The sequence below is a fragment of the Oreochromis aureus genome, linkage group 3 (assembly GCF_013358895.1).
Source record: "Oreochromis aureus strain Israel breed Guangdong linkage group 3, ZZ_aureus, whole genome shotgun sequence".
NCBI classification, from domain to species: Eukaryota; Metazoa; Chordata; class Actinopteri; order Cichliformes; family Cichlidae; genus Oreochromis; species Oreochromis aureus.
In genome coordinates, this window is record NC_052944.1 from 19,782,620 (window position 1) to 19,803,448 (window position 20,829).

Below are 20,829 nucleotides of genomic sequence, written 5' to 3' on the forward strand. Positions count from 1 at the left end.
TCCTCTGTGTATGGGAAGTCAACTGTTCTACTGTCAAAAATATATAGTCACCTACTTGTATTAATGAGATGCATGCACCTTTTGTCTCATATGAGTCTTATATCTTTGGATGGAAAGGAAAAGATACATGCTAAAAAAATTTCAAGATATTGGGGCTAGCAAGAGCTTTATTGTGTAGAGCATTTGACCTTTCCCAGCCTATATTGTGACAAGAAGTAAATCCTTGGTGCTTGGCATTGGTTTGTTGCTCTATGGATGCACAGTTTCCACTTTTATTCCTATCTGATACGCTATTTTGACCCAATTACTTATTCACCCATGAAAATTTTTGATTTCAGGTGTTCCAGTCACTTCCATGGCCACATGTGTATAAAATCAAGCAACTAGGTATTCAGACTGTTTCTCCAAATATTTGTGAAAGAACAGGTCACTCATTCCAGTGTGGTCATGCTAGTTGCTTCTAACATAAAAGCAACTAGGAACGACAGCAACTCTGCCACAAAGTGGTAGGCCTTGTCTGAGATTTTCAGTAGATGTAACCCCCCCAGCATGTTTACACTGAGTAGGAGATGCTCTGTATCTCATTATACAACTGTATAGTGACAATAAAGGCATTCTATTCTATGTACCTATTGTATCAGTTTGAAAATGCTAGGTGACTTCTTTCTGGAGTTATTGCATTCACAAGATTATCAGAAAACCTGACATCTGACCTTGACTTTGAGGTCAAGGTCACTGAGATTTGAATGTATTCAAAATTTTTAGTAGATGCACCTATGATACCAATTTCAAAATCCGATGTTGCCTTGTTCTCGAGACTGTTCCGCTTTTGGATACGAAAAAAGACAAAAATAAATAAACAAACACATTGTTGTTTTAAACTTTTAGGAAAATCATCCACAACTCTTCATTATTTCTAAATTATTGTATAAATTGGGTTTCACTTCATATAGTTCATACTTAGTATATATCACAAATTATATGTAATAGTGTAAAGAATTGATCCACAGGTTTCCTATAACCAGCACTGTCACTTCTCTAATTTATACAAAGTTTTATAATTATCTATATCTGTATCCTGTGAGATTTCTTTTAATTTCTGTAAGATAAGTTACAATCACAAGAAAACAAAATGTATGCAAAATTTACAATGTCTCCTGTGATGTTTTACAGTTGAGGTGGGTAAAGAGAAAGGGGGTCAGGGAACTTTGAGGTCAGGAGCTGTAACAAAAGGCAAAAGCAACATCCACTGGTCTCGGTTGTGTCAACTCCTGCAACTTTTGCAATAACGTCTCACAACCTGAATATATCAGGTAGGTCACATATTATTGTTTTGGTTATTTAGGTTTGTGGTGTAGTTAGACTCGAGCGTCAAGGAAGATGGTAGGGAAGCAGACTATGCAGACATTTCAGGTTTCCAGAGGTGAGCAATTTATTTACAATGAACTCTATTTAATGTGTAAATTCCCCCTAAAGTAACTCAATTAACAAAACTCAACAGTACATGGATCTGGTAACACAGCTCACCTCTCTCTCTCATCTGAATCTGGCAGAGACTGGCTTTAAATAGGGCCATCAATTTCCCTTCATTTAGCCCAGCCAGTACAACTCACTTGAACTGAGGGATCTAAGACTCTACACTGATGATTAAAAAAGACACAAAACCTCCTCACACTTCTAATTGGCACATTTACGCAACTAAACGGCTCTATTTACGAAAAAAGAAAAAGATTCAACAAACCCCTTCAGACCTTGAAAAAAACAAAAGGAAGCATTTCTATGGAAAAAGAAACCCTTCCACTTGGTTAGACCTGCTGATGTCATATGTGACATCATCAAGCATTGAAGCTTGTATTGAAAAACGGTTCATTACTCGAAGCTTTTCAACACGGTCCTCTCTGGTGACATCTGGAGGCCAAAACTATGAAGAGCAGCTTGAATCTACAAAATAAAATTAACTGCTCCATTATGATTGCCCAGTCTACAGAGTGGAATTCTGTTTGATACTGGGCCACCATTGTGTTGCTTTGAACATGCATTTTTTTGAGTGAAAAAATTGTTTGCTTGTTTAGTAAATAATTTTGATCAATAAACTTTCCTTGTTTAAACATGTGCCATGGTGTGGTCTTTTTTTGCTTGTGACGTCTTGATGTTCATAAATACAAGATATAATATACATATGTTAATGTACAACACATTATGGAGCATGCTTTTGCTGTAAGGTCCTGTCTCCATGTACTTATGCAATTAATCACTGGACAGCTGGACAGGTATGTTTATAAATAATATTAAATTAGGCCAATTTTCTTATAGATATTTTTGAACTGGGGGTAGAATTGATTGTGAGCTGGAAAGGGAAAATGCTAATGTACTTACAAATTTAAAACATGATGCATTTAAGGTAACCGTTTTTCATTTTTATTAAAAAGGGAATTTGTTCCACTGTGCGATGGCCGAGTCTGTTTCTTTTCATAGGGATAATTCCTCCCGCTTTTAAGAAAAATCCCTCACATGGAACAGAAGAGGCTGGAGTGCACAGAAACTGGTAGAGAAGCAGGTATATGGTCTTCCTGGGTCCCACAAGCTATCAGCTAAAAAGAATAAACAAATTAAATTGCTGCACATTTTGTAGAATAACATTTTAAGATTATTTTAAAAATAAAATATATTTTTATTACATTTAATGTAAAGAGTCAAATGGAAGTCTTCCTAATTTTATTTAATGATATTCATATTATAAAAAGCAGATTTTTGACATTTTAAGTTTTTAATTTTTTCAGATAAAATAAACACGCACAAAACAAAGACAAACAACCAGAACACAAACTCAACCAAAATTGACCAAAATCAACTCAATATACTCCCACACAACAGAACTGCCCCTTTTCCTCACTGGCTCCATATCTCTCAGTAGAATGATCAGTGGTTTGCTATCTCTCACCATCAAAACACTCCACAAATCCTGCGAATGAGTCACTTCCTTATACACCCGGGATAGTTAGTGCAACAATGTTACTTGACAAATAGCAATACATAGCAAGTAACTAGAAACAGAATAATGTGCATAATGTGCAAAAAAACGGTCAACACATATGGGACAAATGGAGAACATTGTAACTGTCACAAGGTTGTTTTCCAACCCCTGAAGTGCATAAAGATAGATTCCTGTGATTAAATCTAATGTGAAGACTCTGGTCTTTTTACTGTTGTGTTGATGGACTTGTTTTTGCTCCATCATTTTCAAGTGCTAAGCTCCTGAAAAGGAGGCAGCAGCAGCTCCTCCCATCTAATAATGGGCGACCCAGGTCCCTCAGACCCAGGTCCCTGACACTATGGCCTGAACGAGCCAGGCATAACAAGTGGGGGCTCATTTACTGCTAAATCTGCAAAATTCTTTAATGTAAAGGCTGTGAATTTGGTCTGGGAGATACATAGCAGCAATTTTATGTTTGACTGAGAACTGTTGGGGAGCACACTTTTTGTCTGACTTTTGATGCTTAGAAAAGAAAAGGAGAGATGGGTGGAGAACTCCATGAGGAGGCCACAAAACTAGGAGAGGGCAAAAAGTAATAGAATTTATTTTAGCAGGATCCAGTGTGTCTCTCAGACAAGGAAACAAAATTAAGGGTTCGCTTAATAAGAATGAAGCTGGGTGCATCTTTCTTTTTGGGAAAATGTATAATTGAGATGCTTTATCAAAAACAAAGAAAACCACTGATCCAGTATTAAGACAGAGCAAGCATTAGCTCTTAAGTTATGTGTTGACTAGCAAGACAGATAGAAGTGTTAGCAGCTGTAGTGGTGTTAGCACATGTTATGAGCTAATGTTAATGGTTTCATAACAATGCAAATGTGGCTCTCTGAGGTAATTTTCTAAAACAAAATTATATACAAGTCCAGCATGGCTGCCCCAAACTACCAGCGGTCCACCCCCCGTGAGTCGTTTTGTACTGGGCCGCAAGAGTTGAGGCTCTTAAACCTAAAACTGGTCAGTGGCGCAAAAAAGGTTGGGGACGGCTGCTCTATACCACTAATTAACCCAAAATATCTCCTGGAGATGACTCAACAATTACAAGGAGAACATGCAAACTATACAAAGAAAGGCCTCTTAAAGTGGCAACTGTTAGCACTGTAAAGCAAATTTGACTTTTTGTTTAGCTCTACTGCATCACAGCAAGAAAGTCCCGAGTTTGAATCCCCCATCTGGCCTTCCTGTGTTCTCCCCATGTCTGGGTGGGATCTCTCTGTGTACTCCAACTTCCTCCCACAGTTAGTGGAGTTACGTTAACTGACGATTCTAAATTGACTGTATGTGTGGATGGTTGTCTCACTGTGTTAGGCCTACATCAGATTGGAGACCTGTCCAGAGTGAACCCCTCTTGCCCTGTCATAGCTTTAGTTAGATCAAGCAGTATAGCCCCAACCACAGTTTTATGTGGTAGCTTGTAGAAGCTAGTTTCTAACAGTTAATAAACTCACTGATCTCTTTGATTGGAAGCTCTTGTGTCTAAATTTACCTTCAAATTTAAAATTTTTCAGCTAATATTAATATCATTATGTTTTTCAGTTCATTTTATTTTATTTTATTTTTAACGAAGGAAAACGTAGGAAGAGCCAGGATGTCCCAGTGTTACATTGGGCAGCTTACATTTGTGGATCTGTGAGATGCTGGGAGTGTTAAATTTGCCCCAAAACCCCATGTGGGCATGCAGTATGATCTGTGCGCACGTTCTAAGGTATTGTGAGCGAGAGAGATGCTATGCATAGTTTTAGACATTTGCATGCACAGAAAGGTTTTTAATTTGTGTTTGTGAATTGTGGATTGAAGCACACACGTGAGTACTCAAAAGTTCAAAAAGTCATTGCACACATTTGTAAATCTTATTTTTCTTTTGTGGATTACATCATATGCACTTGCAGCTCTTTGGAGACAAATTTCTCTCCATAAATATTCATATTAATTCAGAAGTATACAAAATGTCAGTTGACAAATAATTGGAAACAGACCACTGGGAAGGATGTGATACTTTAATTAAGACAGAGCTGGAAGAGGAACACAGTCTTTGCTCAAATCCTGAAGTCCAGTCAACTACAGAAACCACCTTTATTTATTTTGAATAATTATAATTTAGTCCTTATTTTCCATTTAATTTAATCTGAGCTTTATATTTATTTAGTATTTAAAGTAAATACTGCTTTATGTCTGGGACAATCATACAAATTTTAGAGTAGCTAAATGTTAAAAGATAGTCTTATTGTAAAATAATTGTTATTTTTCTAATGGAGTGGCAATCAGCATGCATCAATTAATAATAATACGAATCTAATAACTAATGCAATATTACACTTTAAAAAGTATAAATTAAAATTTAAATCTTAATTTCAGGAATTCCAGTGAACACAGATTTCTGGCAAAAAATCCCTGACTTCTTTTTTCAGGGGGCGGGGTTTAAAAGCTTGTGTGTGCATCACACACCACTTCCTGAGGTTGGAGAAACCCCAACATTCAGCCAGCAAGCTGAGAGGATACTAGGATACCCACCCCAGCCCGTCGCCTCTCACCAGGGGCCCTATGGACTAAGGCTCGCCCTCGGACACCCTCCCTGGTCTTGATTCCAGGGTGGGGCCCCAGTAACCCTATCCCGGGCAGGGTGAACTGTTCCCTATGTGTTCTTCTGAAAGGGGTCTTCTGAATTCTGAATTGCTCTTTGTCTGGTCTCTCACCCAGGATCAATTTGCCATGGGAGACCCTACCAGGGGGCAGACCCCGTGGACAACGAAGCCCCTGGGATTCCTGGGACACACAAATCCGATGGGAAACAGTGTGATTGTAAAAATCAGTTTGACAAGTGTTGCGTTATCCAGCAGGGTGAGCTGAAGCACCAAAGATGAACTCAGCAGACACGGACCAATAATTTTCTGTTATTGTGCTACTCAGGTTCCTGCTATTGGTACCTGTTATTGGCAGGAACCTGAGTAAGAGAGAATATTTTATGTTGCATTGATATTCTGGGGGCTAAGTCTCATACCATGTTGTTGACATGTTTTACCTTTCTTATAAAGGCATAAGATTTGATTCTGAAAACTGTGCAACAAACCTGTGACAAAGCATAATTTACCTTTATAGTTTTTTTTTTTTATTATACATTCTGTAGAAATTAAAGCTAAAAATTATAGACTGGATGATGTTCACTATTAAATAGCTCAAATTAATAAACCTATTGTGTAATCAGTAGCTTTGAAACACAGTCTGAGAGTGAGACATCAATCAAATGTGCAATGACAAAAAGACAACATTTATTTGTTTGTACAAGGTTAATGGCTTGTACCACAGATCAACTGTGCAATACTATAAGAGAAGGTGTGTGTGTGTGTGCGTGTGTGCATTTCATTATGGCTAAATGAGATAGACAAGGTATGTTGTGTTTGTTTTTTACCATGGTTGTGGATATAGGCCAGTTTACGGTGAATAGTATATTTATAGCACATTTGATTTGAGAAATCCTGCAGCATGCACATTAAAGTGAAATTGAACAGTTGTTTTTTAAACTGCTTATACAGCTGATACAGTAATAAGTTCATTTTAAAAAGTCAGAGACTGAGCAATGTCCATCAACACATATTAAAATGAATAAACTCAATTGTGCATGAGGTGTGACTGCCTGTCTGCTTTTTGAAATTTTCAGTCTGTTGAAATTCTAATTACACCAACAATCACATTTGGGTGTGATGACATTTTCCCATTTGTCGCCCTTCAAAACACACCTGGTAAAAATGTGTGGGTGTGCCAGACACTCCCCATGCATTTTTCATCTTAAAGAGATATGTACTGATGGAGGCTTCCTGTTTCATTATTAGTCTTTTACTGAAGCCACTCTGAAAAATAGGCTGAGAATGTGGGATCAATGGCATGTAGTTGACGTAGACCATGTGCTTTACAGCACTTATGTATCTGTTGCCATAGAGAATAATAGTATAATAATAGTAATAAATAGTATTTGTTTATCTATCAAAATATTGTCATTAATGTTTAGAATTAGTTTCTCAAATGCTGTTTTCAATCATTTTCCCACAAGAATTCTTTTTTATAAGTCAAAATTTTTTCCATTCTAGTAGTTTAAGTGGTTTTAATTAAAGTGTACATGTAGCCATGTTTCCAATAACACGTTTCTTTGTAGAAAATTTAATTATATTTCAGCTGTCCCTAAATAACATGCTAAACGGTGAGGAGTTAATCTGAGTGGATTATAAATGGTGTGAAACAAATGTGGTAGATGCCATTCAACTTCATGATTGTTCACTGGTATTAAGCTATTTCACAAGAAAAAACCCCACCTGGTTATAAACAATAATGAAAGTGACGCACATGTACCTGCTCGATTCTAAAATGGCAAATGGCCTGTATTTGTATAGCGCTTTACTAGTCCCTAATTACCCCAAAGCGCTTTACACATCCAGTCATCCACCCATTCACACACAGGTGATGGCAAGCTACATTGTAGCCACAACCACCCTGGGGCGCACTGACAGAGGCGAGGCTGCCGGATACTGGCGCCACCGGGCCCTCTGACCACCACCAGTAGGCAACGGGTCTTGCCCAAGGACACAACGACCGAGACTGTCGGAGCCGGGGCTCGAGCTGGCAACCTTCCAATTACAAGGCGAACTCCCAACTCTTGAGCCACGATCGCCCCAAAATAGAATAAAGTCTGCAGACAAGCGGTGAGCGGTCTCACCTTGAGCCTAGCAAGGCTCTCAGTTAAAAACCTCCTTCAGGAACAAAAGGCAGTACACAGCTGTTTCACACCTAAAGGTTCACACGGCCTTGCTACCTCCCAGAGTCCCTGAAGAGACAAAAGATTCTTCCTGTGGAGTTGTCTGCTTCCCCCACTTCCTTACCAGACCCCCACCATCTGTCTAACTGTATGAGTGTGAGACATGTTAAAATTCAGTGGAACCAAGGCATCGTACAATAAAATAATGTGATTAAAACATAAATAAAAAAAATTCCTATACAGGTGCATCAGTTCAAATGTTTTCAGTCCCATTGCAAGGTATATAAAATCAAGCACCTAGCCATCCAGTTTGTTTTTTAAAAGATATTTGTGGAGAATGGGTCATTCTAAAGAGCTCATTCAATTTGAGCATGGTACAGCAATATGATGCCACCTTTGCAACATGTCAGTTTGTCAAATTTCTTCCTTCCTAGATTTTACATAATCAATCGTAAGTGGTGTTATGACAAAGTGGAAGATTTTAGGAAGCACAGCAACTCAGCTACAAAGTGACAGATCATCTAAAGTTGCATAGGGTGGTTTTCTAGTGCTGAGGCATAGCGCACAAAGATTAGAAATGCTCTGCTGACTCAATAACCACATTTCCAGCTATGATAACTGTGGGGTAGTTACAGTCTTTTGGAAGTTATATATAGTGTTTATAGTGCATATCTGAACCAGTTAGAGCACCAGATATGATGATCAAGGTGCCAAGGCCTTTGAAAAAAAAGGTAGACTTTATATTTGGTATTTACCAAAACATGTAATAATATGATTCTAATAATACTACAGATATCTGGAATATACATACAACACATTTGCCTCTCCTCCACTTCTTTGAAGTGTCTCCCAGTCCCAGCGCACTTGTTAGCATGTTTTGGTTCGTGCAACTGGTCCGTCGGGTTATTGTCTCCCCAGAAACATTTCCGTTGTGTATTGTGTGCTTTTGCAGCATTTTTCTTTTTGCAGCGTTTTTCTTTTTGCAGGCATTTTTCTTTTTGCAGGCATTTTTCTTTTTGCAGCGTTTTTCTTTTTGCAGGTGTTTTCTGAAGTTGCAGTGCAGCGTTTTTCTTGAAGTTGCAGTGTAGGGTTTTTCTTTTTCCAGCGTTTTTCTTTTTGCAGCATTTTTCTTTTTGCAGGTGTTTTCTGAAGTTGCAGTCCGTTTGGCCTCTCAGGGCCACCGTACGAAATCCATTAATAGAGACATTTCACGGATTTTGAGTCAGTCTGTGCTCCAGATGGGTTCATTTTTAATTGCATTAGTTGTGATGACAGCGTTGGCACATTTAAGCCGCATTAAGGCAGAGTAACCCTCATACAATCTGTGTTAACTTGTTAACGCGAATTAGCTTGTTTTAACGCGTTAATGCTAATAACGCTGAGAGCACTATAAAATATATTACTCACAAAAGTTCTGTATTACGTGGTGCAGTAAAAAAAGTCTTTAAAAACTCATACTCTCTAATAAACAAAGATGTATGCTTCCTTTGATCATGTCACATATCTTCCATCTCCTTTTCACTCTAGTTAACGCATTCTCACTCCTAACTCGTCAAATGTGTGATGCATGGTCAGGCTCCCTCTGCTTCACTTATCGACGCGCCGGGTACCCCCCTCGCGTCGAGATTTACTGGTGTCAAGCCAGCCTCCAATTCCAGCATTGCAGTCAAGCCAGCCTCCAGTTTGTTTTCTGTTCCCCGTCTATTCAAAGTATTACGCGAATGGATGTGGAAACCGGATTTCAAAATAAAAGCCAACTTCAAGTGAATTATCAAATATTTTAAGAACATAATAACATATAATTTAGGCTTGTTCACTATTAGCGCCCTGTCAATATCAAGGCCATCTTATTTTGGATTTCAAAGTAAAAGCCCTGTGAATTTTAATTTTTGAACTACTCTTTCAATGACTTCAGAATGCTCTTGAAAGCAAAAGTCACATTTCCAAAGAGTAGTTGCATTTTGTATCAACACTATCCAACCACAGCAATTTGAAATTGCCCATATTTGACCGACTCTTAATGATTTCAAAATGCTCTAAAATGGAAAATTGCTGTTTCCACAGGGTAATTCCACTTTAGATCAACAGTATACAACCCCACAGTGATACCATATCAATATCAAGTTATTCTGATGTTGCCTTCCAAAATAAAAGCCTTTTCAAATTGTCCATAATTGACCTAACTTTCAGTGATTTCAAAATGCTCTAAAATGGAAAATTGCTGTTTCCACAGGGTAATTCCTCCTTAGATCAACAGTGTACAACCCCACACTGATACCATATCAATATCAAGTCATTCTGATGTTGCCTTCCAAAATAAAGGCCTTTTCAAATTGCCCATATACGACCAACTCTTTTAACAATTTCAAAATGCTCTAAAATGGAAAATTGCTGTTTCCACAGGCTAATTCCACTTTAGATCAACAGTATACAACCCCAACAGTGATACCAAAATATATTCTTATAATTTAGCAAACTAATTTATCAAAAAATATATATATACATATATCTATTAGTTTTAATAAATTAATTTGAAACCTGTATTGAAAATACCATATTGTATTCATACAGAATCAGTATGGTATCATTGTTTGTCTGTTCACTGATTGCTGAACCTAAGAGCTAGTTTGATCTGTTTAGATCTAAAGTATCCAAAGTTGAGCTCTAATGTTTCTTCACCCCTGTGTGTGTGATATCTGATTTCCTACATGCTGGCAGAGCGGCAGTTTGTGCTCACAGATGGAGACGGTGTGGAAAGACGGTGGTGTTTCCTCAGAAGAACTAGCAGAGTCACAAAGGGCACCGGTCCATCTCACCACCTTGACTTGCTGACTGATGCTCATCTGCACTGCACAAAGGAAATCAACTGACCAAGGTTTGTCCAGTGCAGTGTTATGAAATGTATATTTGTTTTATGCTTACAGATATGTTTTTCTTGACAGAGGGGCTCTGCAGAGGTTAGACAAAGCAGAGAAAATATGTGCTTTACATTTTACTGTGATTTACTGGGATATTTGTTGCCTGATGTTTAGCAGGAATGGAGAAATGGAATCAAAAGGAGATGCTTTTGCTGTTTTTGTAATGATGTAAGTAAATCTTCAATATTATTTATTTGCTTGGTTATATTAGGAGTGTTTCTAAGTGAGTGAGAGAGGAGTCATCATCCAGGTAAAGTGACGTGGCTCAGTGGATACACTTGTCTCCCCTTTAAAGGAGATACTCTTAGAGAGAGATGATCCGAGTCATCCTTAAATGTTAGTGCTTTCAAATACACAAACATTTTTAAAGGACAAAAACGAACATCCAACTTTGACTGTAGCACAAAAATAAATCTTTGCATGTGTGCTTTCAAACTCTCAGATGGGCAGTATATCAGTCTTGGACTGTCTAACCTGCAGGAGCAGCATTGAATGACCACCACACATGAGCAGTTCCTGCAACATTCAGCATCTGATCTGTCATCTGTGTGCTTCTGATTTTGGTAAGTAGAGTTACCTAACTACAGTAACTCTAAACACATGCCATCCATTTGTAACGGCCTGGTTACTTGCTGTCAGTTATTGTAGAAACCATGTGGTCAGCTGACCTAACACTGTTTCTTCTTCTTCCCCTTAATGTTGAAGTGTCAAATGCTAAACAGCTGGAGAGGAAACTACACCAGTGTACTACTGGGATGTTTCAGCAACACGTGCCAGACACTGTTCCTTCATGGTGACATCACCAGAGACAGCACCGCCCACTTCAGGACCTCGCCATTGATCATGATGATTATAATGATCACAGCGAATGGAACGAAGACTGTAAAAATCCATGACCAGAATGTTTAGATGCTTTCTAATTGTTAATGAATACTGAGACCCTCTTTCTGTGTTTTGTCTGGGTTTTTTTTTACCTCATTTGTTACTAACAAAGTTCACCAAACTCACACAGTTTACATTCTGTATGTTTCCATCTTTACCAGCCACACTCTAACTGCATTTAAGAAAATAAACCTTAGAAATCGTCGTTTTTCTCTTTTGCAATTGATGATAATTCAGTAAATATACTGCGTTGCTTCCTTTGATTGTGTTACACATTGCTTTAAGTTCTTCATTGTCCAGTTATTTTTTACTGCTGTTTGAATTCACTGTATGTTTGACCCTGTAGACTGTTTAATGGACTGCTTGTCTTCCTGTTTGTAACCGCCGCCTGTTTTTGACTAAAGATTTGGATTTCTGACTTTAACACAGCCTCTGCGTGTCCTCCCTTTGTGTCCTCTTCCTCTGTGAATGTGTTTCATGTGTCACAGATTCATTTTATTAACAGCTTTCCCACAGTGAGTTGCATCAGCATTCATTCACACCACATTTCAGAAGGATTCAGATTAATACAGTGATCTTATAGCCGGAATTATCCTGACAGAGTGCCACTGTAAATTATCTTTCATGAGGTAAATTTTGAAGTTCAGTATTTCAAAGCAGGAGTTATGAAGAATCATATTGGCATTAGGACTGTAACAATATGTACTTACAAAGTCAAAGTTTTCTAATTATGTTACAATATTGGAAGACAACTTTTAGTGTTTTCCACATATTAATTATACTGAAATAGAGATGGTGACCCTAACTGTACAGAAGCATACTAAACAACTGACAATCTAACAAACATTATTGGCTCGAGCCGTCATGCACAGTGAGTCTGATCCTGTGCTGTGAGAGTCTGTCAAGCATGTTTCTGGTCAGTTTGGAAGAAATAATATCACAATGTTGATCTTTTTTCAATATTCCTTCTCTTTTACAACATAAACTGTGATCAAAGTTACTTATGTTCACAGCATATAATAATGCTGACAGTCCAGGGCATTGTGGTCTGTTGAGCTAGGGTTAGGGTTAGGGATAGGGATTCAGACATATGTAATCAATATTACTCTTGCTGGATATAACAAACACCTAGGAATTCGTATTATAATTCAATTTTCATGAAATATTCACATTCAGTATCAGTCATTTTATATTATAACTACGTATCCACCCAGGCTCATGGTGGAGCAGAGCTCTGTCCTGGGATGCTTGAGTGAAAGGTAATGTACACCCTGACCAGGTATCCAGTCTGTCAGAGTTGTTTTCAATATTTGGTTCAAAATATGAGTGAAAACAAAAATCCAACTAGGATTCTTGCATATGATGAATTAGGTTTGTCTGTATTTGGACTGTATTGTCCAGCTGATCCATCAAACCCCCAGCAGGTAAACCTTGTTCATGACATAACACGGTATCAATGTAAAAAATTAAACAGCAACAGTGTAAATGTAAAGTGCATTCTAAACTCCTCTTCAATAAATTATTTGGATGTGCAGAGAGTCATTCAGGACTGTAAAACGTGAACTACAGAACACAGAGTCTTCACCATTAAATCTCTGGTTGCTTCATTTTTCTATCTTATATCATATACTTTAGAGATTTTAGTAAAGTTGCATTGTCATGGTGAGGCAAAGTGTTTTATGTGTTTGTGTGCTTGCGTGTCATGAACGGCTATTAAGCCCTATAATTAAAGAACAAAGCGGGGTTTGAGTTCGAGTAACAGCAGACTGTCGCTACTTCTAAATGGAACGCAGCATTCCTACGGCGGACAGCTAATGACAGGAATCGGACGCGCGGTCCACCTCAGTCCACAGCGAGCACCAGAGCAATCGCCTAGCATGACCTTAAAAACATATTCTTTATTCATAGCTATCAAAAACGTGAAAGTGTTACAGCTGCGGAGAGCTATGGCGGTATCTTTGGAAGCTGTTTACATAGCTAATAATATACGATGTAACCATGGAGACAGTCAGTCACGTGAGCTAGCGGTGCACGTTTACTACAGTGAATAAGGTGATTGCGTGCACAGCGTCCACACGCTGCAGAGGGTAAAGACATTACTTCAATATTGTTTTATATTTATATATATTTGCCTTCTGTTGACCATCACCTCAGGTTCACCATTACAGTTTCAGCCTACAAATGTAAACTGTCTAAATATGAACACATTAAAAAAACAAAGTTGTTTACAAACATTCATGTCTCAGAAATAAGCACAGCTGTTCATGTTTGTGATTATAGGTTTATTTGTAAGAAAATTATGAACTTCATATTGTGTATTGTGGAATTACAGGGATTATTTTACATAACCATCATCTTTATCATTGCATTAATTATCATTTCATCCAAGCATTTATTGAAGTTGCTGGCATTATGTTATAATTTGTATTACAGGGGTTATCATAATCAAATATTAACATGTTTATTACAGGTGCAGTTATAACCACTTTAAATCGTTGAGTTAAATCTATAATCTTAAAACCTTATATGCTGAGTATATTGCTACAGTAAAATAGTAGCTGAGCAAAGGCCTGAATGTCTTCAGCTTCTTGTTGCATTTGAGTTTGCCTAGCAACAGGTGACGCAAAGAGGAGGACAAGTCCATGGGGACCTCAAAGGCCTGAGATCATCACCATATTTGAAAGAGGATGCCAGAAAGGGGAACTTCTGTGTCTGCATTTATCTCTTAGAATAGATCATTGTCTGTACAAGGGGCAAAGAATGTTCTTAAGATGCAAATTATGTGCTTGTAAACGCAAGAGGGGGCGTTATAATACCCTGACAATATAAAAACAATCTGAAGTGTATTTTGGGTTGGGGATTTACAACTGATGGTTTGCAGTTTACATCTCCCCACGCTGCGTGCATTCATTAAAATCAATTGTTTGACTGACCTCTTCTGGACCATCATTGTTTTACTCTCGTCCTCAATTTCGGACCCGCAACAGTATCTAATCAAAGAACATTTGACAAGTCTGAGTCATTCCTTTACCCTATGAGAGCTGGAATAAATATATATCCTGACAATTACAGTTGAGCAAATGTCAGTTGAAACAGTAGAGACGGGTAGAAATGGGATCAGATTAATCTTTGCTTAGTCAGACACCACCTGTGTTCAGTCCATCACATTAAAAAAGAAACGATAGCACGCTCCGTGTGATTTTGCATCCACTTCCAAATCGTGGTCAAGCAGCCCAGTCTCATAAATAGGTAACAGAAATGTCTCTTATGTAGACGTGTACAGTGTAGTGTAAGCATTAAAAGATCAAAAAGGAAACACTAACATTTATGTTAAACTAATTTTAATAAAAAATGAACAGGTGCTTTATAGATTTAAAAGACAGAATCTGAAAACAACACATTTTTGGTCTAAGTGGTCAAAGTAGAAAACAGAACTGATGTTCAAGAACGAACCATACCATGCACTAATATTACACATCTCGATTGTTGTGGTGAACAGACCTGTTGCTTTTAAAACCAGTGTGTGAGCATGACTGTTCACTGAGACCATGAGCGCCACTTCACTGAAGCATTCTTCTTCTTCTTCTTCTTGCCATCAAAATGGAAGCAGAAAGAGCACAAGCTGCTTTGATCTACTGAAAGGAAAAACCAGAACATCTGAGCTGAAACCAGTCAGCTGAAATCATTAGGATAGAAACAATAATTCAATGCAGTGTCTCAGGTAGCTTAGCCTGTTACAACTGTTGATACAAGCTAAATACAGTTAACACACAGTGTCGGGGAACTCCAGTGTGGGAACTAGTGGCTTTAGGTTTGTAGTCATTTAACTTTCATCCATTCATTCATTTAATTCAGGAGGAAGAAACGTCAGGTTGGAGCAGGCTGATTACATGCATCTGGTGCGGTGCTGTCTTTAACTAAATGACTTGGTTCACTTTATGTCTGGGCTGTATGTGGGGTTATATCATGTTATTTGGGCAGGAGTACGTGTCCCCTGTTAGGCTTAGAAAGTTTCTCCAATGGTTTCTCCATAAGCAGAGCTTCTAACTCTTATAGCTTCTAGCACATCTGTGGCTGTGCAGGCTGATAGGTTTTTGGTTGCTCTTTCTACCCCACACTGGTTGCGAGAGTGTAAATAGCCCCACTAGTTATTTTGGGTTGCAGTTAACTTGGGAGGAAGGGGTGGTTCTGCCATGACTAGATGAATAACAATTATCTGGGATACATAAATTTCATAATGCATGCATTTATCTCTATCAATTAAACTTGGCCTGAGGGCTGCCATTTTTTACATTCAGTTATTTCTCTTAGAAATGTTGGATCTAAATAATGAATGTGTTAAAGTTAAAGTGAAACACTGGTCAGTGTAAATGGCTCATTGGGACACAGAAACCTTTCAATTAAATCCCATCACCTGATATCGAGTGTCAAAAAATATCAAAGCTGTAAAAGCTGTTTACAGTCAGAATTTATAAAAACTATGATTGTAAATAAACTCAAACAAGTGAGCTTTTCTCTTGTGCTGAATATCAACACTGTGATTTCTTAAACTGTAAGCTTTACTTCAGCACAACCAGTTGTAGAAGCCGTAACTCCAAATGTCTTTTGATAATAAGAAAAAAAAAATACCTTGTCAGTCCACGGCCTGAAGTTCTTCTCCGACATCTTCTGCCATCGGCTTTGTCTGCTGGTTTGAAGACAATAAACCACAAAAAAGATATATTTAGTCACTTTGTCTGCATCATGCAGCTCGAATGTGTCATGTAACGATGTTGAATAGACGTCGTTATCCCTCTGCTGTGTCAGTAGGATTGTACTGTACAGCATCTCATTGGTATGTCAGGAATGCTTATGTAATACGATAACAGACGTCTGGTCTTACATCATTAAAATATAAAGGGCAGGAGATATTTAGATATTTTTATATTTATATTATATGTTATAGCTGACAGATAATTCTAAATAGATAGAATTTACTAAATAGCTGGATGAACATGAAAAATATGCCCATAATCACAAATGACCATGAAAGCCAGTAGAATTAATTCAACTGGACACTCAAAAGGCGTCTTTAAATGTCCTTTAAGTGGCAGAACAAACGAACAAACAGTTAATCGCTTACTTGAGATGAAATCTGCTCAGCTACTTTGAAAACAGCTTCTAACTGGTTCCTCCTTTAACAGGATGACTGCTCAGGGGTAAGGCCATCATGCAGTCCTTTATGGTTCTGCTTTGATTCACCAGGAACTATTAGGGAAACCTTTCAGCGCCTCCTGTGAAAGACACAGGCATAAACATTTATTAACATGTTCCACAGTCTTCCAGTTTGATTTTCTCATCCTGTGGACAACAAAGTACAGAGATGCAGGTTTATTGTTAACTTTTGTAAGGTTTATTTATTGAACATATCCAGCTGCAGCTCCACTGTGAACCTGAACTGGATAAGCACTTAAGAAAATGTGTCAATAAATGCACATACATCAGCTTACTATATTTATCCAAGCAGACTGGATCGATACTGCTTCACTGAGTTAGAGACTTTAACAGTCTCTTCTATGTAAGAATGTCTCGTGCTGATATACCTGCAAACTTGACAACAAAGGTCAAAAGACAAAGGTCCTCTATGTCAGCTAACACACTTACATTTATGTCACACTTATTTCTGGTTTCCCATTGTTATCATTATTACTTACATTTTGATTAGATACCTTGAATTTGTAAATGATCAGATTACATAATTGGAATACAATGTATCCAATACAGCGTCGTGGGAGGATGAAGCCTATCCAAACTGATACAGGACAAAGACAGGAGAGGCTGCCAGTTTATAACAGGGCTAACATGATACGTGTAACAGAAAATCCACTTAAATGTTTGATATTTCTAATAATATAATAATCTAATAATAATAATAATTTCTAATAATAATCATAATTATGACTATTATGTAAAATATTATTTAAAGGTTTCTTTATAAATACATTTCGACTGTTTTTTTATAACCCCTAGAATATAAACCTGAGCTGTTTCAGATTCTGACCTCTGACCTCAGTGACCAGGCTGTGTCCTCACTGCAGCTCCCTCTTGGAAGGACTTCTGCTTCTTTTCTTCCCCCAGTGTTGACCACCTGCCCTTAATATCACGTACTGTACCTGAGGAACAAAAGAGGACAAACACTTGCCTTCATTTAAGAAAGTACACTCATACAGAGGTAATCTATGGAAACACACTAGTTCACCCTTTGGGAGGAATCAGTTCCTGTGAAACATTTCTGTAAATGAACATCGTGGAGAATGTTAGGGTTCAATGTTGAGAGAAGAATCCATAAATAACCACAGATCCAGGCGTGTGCAATTAGACGGCATTTTAATAAACACATGTGTGAGTTCAACAACCCAATCAGTGTTGAACTGTCTTTATCATATTCAGACAACTGTTTTATGGGGTTAAAATAGTACCGCCCCCTCTTTTGCAAAACAGACAATAGTACAGCTTACGTCACTTAAACCACAACATGTTCCATGAACTTTAGCATAGTCTAAAACAGAACATCTTCTTCGGGTCAACGCCAGGTGCTTCCCCTCAGCTCGTCTTCGCCGTCGCTTCCCTCTGGTGCACTTCCTCTAAGTACGTCGGCACAATTCTGCATTTCTGCCCTACCAAAGTAGATCTACCATGGTGTGTATGTGTGTGTGCGTACACGTGCGAGGGCGCGTGCATGCTGTGTACTGCGTACGTGTCATGACCTCTCACTATTTTGTCTGTCTGTACGTGCAGAGTTTGCATCTGCTTTCTGAACCTTAGTTGACCTCAACTTAAGCAACCAACCAGGCTAAGGCCATCCTGTGTGTAATGATCTTGACTTATATGTGAAATATATAAACAACTGTTTCAATCTACCACAACTGCCTAAGGCTTAATCCGCAGTGTGCATACTAAACACCCTTGCACTTAAACTCTGGCTTCAGTTTCACTTCTGCAAAAGTATGCTCTGCAGACGCGTTTCGTTTCCTGTCTCATTTTGGCACAGAGTGTATTTTCCTGTCTCTGCCCTCTACACAGAGATCATAAAAGCATTAATAACATTTAAATTATAGATTCAACTCAACCATTTAAAATGGTTCTTCTTTGGACCTGTAATAAAGGCTATAACCATATATTTGAACATCTAAATGCATCTAAATGCAACATCACTATTAACATGAAATGGTAATGATGATTATAAAAATAGCAGCAAATAATAGCAGTAAAATATTTCTATTCCTCTCAAGAATGAATGAGTTCTTCAGGTGACTCAGCAGTCCCACACTGACAAATGAAACTTCTGTGGAAGAAGAATCTGGATTTTTTTGATTTCCAATCCAGATAAACTATTAAGGATTAACCAACAGTGCTCATCTTTGCTCTTCTGAAATCTGTGTTAAACAACAACAAACATAAATTAGTAACAAAATTACAGCTGAGTAGAGGCTTTACAAACCACCAGCAGCCATAATGCTAAATTTTAATCTTCAAATGTTTCTGAGCCATCTTCAACCTGTTTTTAACAGAGAAAAGTCCCACACTCAATGCAGCCTGACTGAAATGCTGATTTTAGATGTTCAGCACACACAGAGACACAGAGGTACTGTTTAAAGTTTAGTGTTAACCTGAGTCAGTATTACAGAGTCTGGCAGTCTTTGCATGATGTCCACGTCTCTGTAAGTTTCTAGCTGACTCTCAGGTGTGACAGGTGTGTCAGCAGGAAAGAGTAATAATAACCTGAGGCTTGTCATGCAGGATTAAAGGAGCCAGACTTTGTTCACACAGCTAGGACTGTATTTTACACTGACCCTGGGTCAGTATAAGTATCATACATTTTAAACGAAGCACTGAAATTTGCACATATTTATTACAGATGCATTGAAGCTAATCGAGATATTTACTGTCAATCTGTGGCTGCGATTAATCACTTTACTGGAAACTTTATTGACTAGTAACTTCATTAGTCATGACAGAAGCTAATTTTTCTGTCCTAACATCGTTTAAACAGTAACAACTTTACTACAATATAAGCTAACGTTTACACCGTAACTTTAAGCTAGCACCATAAAGACGGTAAAATGCGTAATAATATCTACAAATGCATCTTAAAGCTGTTATATTAGCACTCGGTGTATTACTAACATAACCACATTAACATTATTGACACTCGCTGACTTTTAATAGTCATTCTATAAATGCTGTCCTTTTAAATGGCCTTACCTGTAAACACTGCTGTATTCACCGGATTCCAGCCAGAGTGGATTCTGGAGTCTTTCCACGCTCCTGTCAGTGATCCTCCATCTGGATGGATGATAACAACCTTCTGAACAATCTAGCAGGTGGAGATGGCACATATCTATGGGACTGATTTCTGCTAATAACGCCCATTGTATGGACTGATAACATTTGAAGCAGGCGAATAAAGTCACCCAGTGGCTAGCTGTGTCATTACCCAGCATACATCACTCCCTCCATAAATGCAATAAACGATACAAAAGTAATGGCCTATAATTAATTTATATGCTGTATTTGCTGTTTCTCAGGTAGTTGTTTACATTATATAATTTCTGTATACGTCACTACAATGTGATTGTATACGGACAACAGGCTCTTTCGTGGCAATCTCTCGTCGTCAATAAACAACGTTTAGGGAGCTCTGTAGAATTCAATAAGAGGACCCTGCACGTCAATTCTTGACGCGAGGGGGGTACCTTGCACGTCGATAAGTGAAGCAGAGGGAGCCTCACCATGCGTCACACATTTGACGAGTTGCGAGTGAGAATGTGTTGAATATGCAGCTATTGTGGTTTCCTGGCATAAATAAATAAATAAACAAAAACAAACATGAACATAAAAGAGAATGCTTTACATATTGTTTGAAATCATACTACGTTTGAAATCATACTAAATCTCATAAATATTTACAAAAAATCACAACCTTGTAGGTTTTATAAAAGTTATAAATATTTGTAAAATTTTAGTCATATAAAGTGTTAATGCCTCAGTTACACTATCTAAATTGAAAGTGTTGTGTCCGAACACTTAAACACTGCTGTTTTATTCTCCTTCACTGTGTCCACCTGGATTGCAAAGGCCATTATATAACACTTTCTTGTAAACTCACAGTGATGGACTTTTTCTAATAAGCAGTGCAAAAATAAAAGAAGAACTTCTGGGACGTCGAGTTTGTAGGGTGGAGCTGGCAGAGTTTCATTCCTAAACGGAGACAG

General features: G+C 38.0%; 1 long non-coding RNA gene across 2 annotated transcripts; it reads right to left on the reverse strand.

Moving 5' to 3' along the window:
- Window positions 1-14,472: 14,472 nt before the first annotated feature.
- LOC120438930 lies at window positions 14,473-19,949 on the reverse strand. Of its 2 annotated transcripts, none has more exons than XR_005612258.1 (5): window positions 19,820-19,949; window positions 17,616-17,727; window positions 16,698-16,848; window positions 16,205-16,262; window positions 14,473-15,210 (listed from the first exon to the last, which is right to left on the reverse strand). It is a non-coding gene; the product is annotated as an uncharacterized LOC120438930 (long non-coding RNA). The 2 variants fall into 2 exon arrangements; XR_005612259.1 differs by lacking the exon at window positions 19,820-19,949 and adding an exon at window positions 17,814-17,930.
- Window positions 19,950-20,829: the final 880 nt, after the last annotated feature.